Genomic DNA, 1840 nt, shown 5'->3' on the forward strand with positions numbered 1-1840 from the left:
GAGAAAATACCCCCACTGGTGTTCTTTTAGTTGCATGAAACCTACCATACTCTGGACAGCTGTAGGGCTTGGGATGACCATTGGATTTGGCAAGACAGAGGATGTGAGTTTGTGGCAGTGTGGGTTATCCAGGAAATAGATGCCAAGACAAAGTTAGAATCGTAAGGGATTCGTCGTCAATAACATTGGTGAGAAATAAATGGGAGAGGAGTTGGTAGGGAAAGCCTGCAGACCACGATACCTGTCTGACACCTGTGAAAGGAAGGAGGGAGGACCCGCCAGGAAGACCTCACGCCGAGGTGCAGCCTGAGAACAACTCGGCCAGCCCAGCGGGGCGCTCCAGCACACTGGGCAGAAATGGTGGGTCCTTGTAGTACTGCTCTGCTTAGTCAGGGGCTGGGGGCTCCCGCCCTGCACTCTTGCCATCTTCCAGAGAAAGTCACAGCGTTTGCCAGGAGGTCCTCTCCCTCTCGGGCTCAGTTACCTACCTGCTCCTTCCTCTGGCCCCTTGAATCACTCCATGGTTACAGCCAGTATCCCTTGTGGTTTCCTTACTCTCTGCCCATACCTCTGAAGAGTCCCTTTGTGAAAATTTCCTGAAATTACCCACTTTGAATGTGCCATTTGCTCCTGCTAGGACCCTATCTTACTATGAAGATCATTAGTGACCTTCAAGAGGGTGTTTTCTTCGGAATGATAGGAATAAGTAGCCGATTGGAGTGGGTTTCGAGAGAGTGGGAGGTGGAAACATGGAGGCCTGTGTATAAGCAACTCATCTGAGGAGTTTTTCCTATAAGATGAGACAGAAATGGGCAAGTAGGTAGAGAGGGGCTGAAGGGTCTAGGGAAAGTTTTTGTTTTCTTTTTGGATATGATCCCTTTTTAAAAATTTTATTGAAGTATAGTTGATTTACAATGTTGTGTTAATTTCTGCTGTACGGCCAAGTGATTCAGTTATACATATATACATTCTTTTTCATATGCTTTTCCCTTATGGTTTATCACAGGATATTGAATATAGTTCCCTGTGCTCTACAGTAGGACCTTGTTGTTTATCCATTCTGTATATAATACTTTGTGTCCACTAATCCCAAACTCCCAACCCATCCTTCCCCATGGATATGATCTATTCTATGCTTGCACGCAGAGAGAATGACCCATTAGAGCAAGACGTTTCTTCTGCAGGAGATACCTGCAGGTCTGTAAGAGGTGATGGCATCTTGTGTACAAGTAGAGGCACCCACTGTAACAGGGATGGGGTTCCCACAGTAACCAGAGGACAGCAGAGTTTGTGGATAGGTTAAGAATGGCCAGATGAAGTTGTCTTCTTGTTGCTTCCATTTTCTCAGTAACATATGAAATCATCAGGAGTGGGGATACTATACTGGAGACTGAGGAGAAAAAGGGGTAAAATTGTGGGAGGGTGAATGGATTAGAGGAGTGTAATCAGACAGCAGTGCTTCCTCCTTGAGGACTTGCATTTAAAGTGAGGCTAGTAAGCAGAGCCCCATAGTTGTCTTCAGTCCCATCCCCCTGCTTGGATACAGCTCTGGAGAAGGCAGAGAGTTGGGGTCTGCCAGGCCAGCATGACAGAGAGGCAAGGATGTTGAGGGGAATTGCAGACTAGGCCAGGGCTGGGAGGAGGTGGCTGTGCCTCTCCTACCTGGTCACCCTCCACCCTCAATCCGCCCTGTTTTGCTGTGAAAGGCAAACCTCTTCAGATCGCACCACTGAGGCTCCCTGGCCCTCTGACTTCAGCCAATGGAAGGCACTGGCCAAAAACCAGAAGTGAGTTTTGGGGGTTTATTTTCCCTTGACCCCTCCTGGCCTTATGATGGTTC

Source organism: Hyperoodon ampullatus, assembly GCF_949752795.1.
Source record: "Hyperoodon ampullatus genome assembly, chromosome: 17".
NCBI lineage: Eukaryota > Metazoa > Chordata > Mammalia > Artiodactyla > Ziphiidae > Hyperoodon > Hyperoodon ampullatus.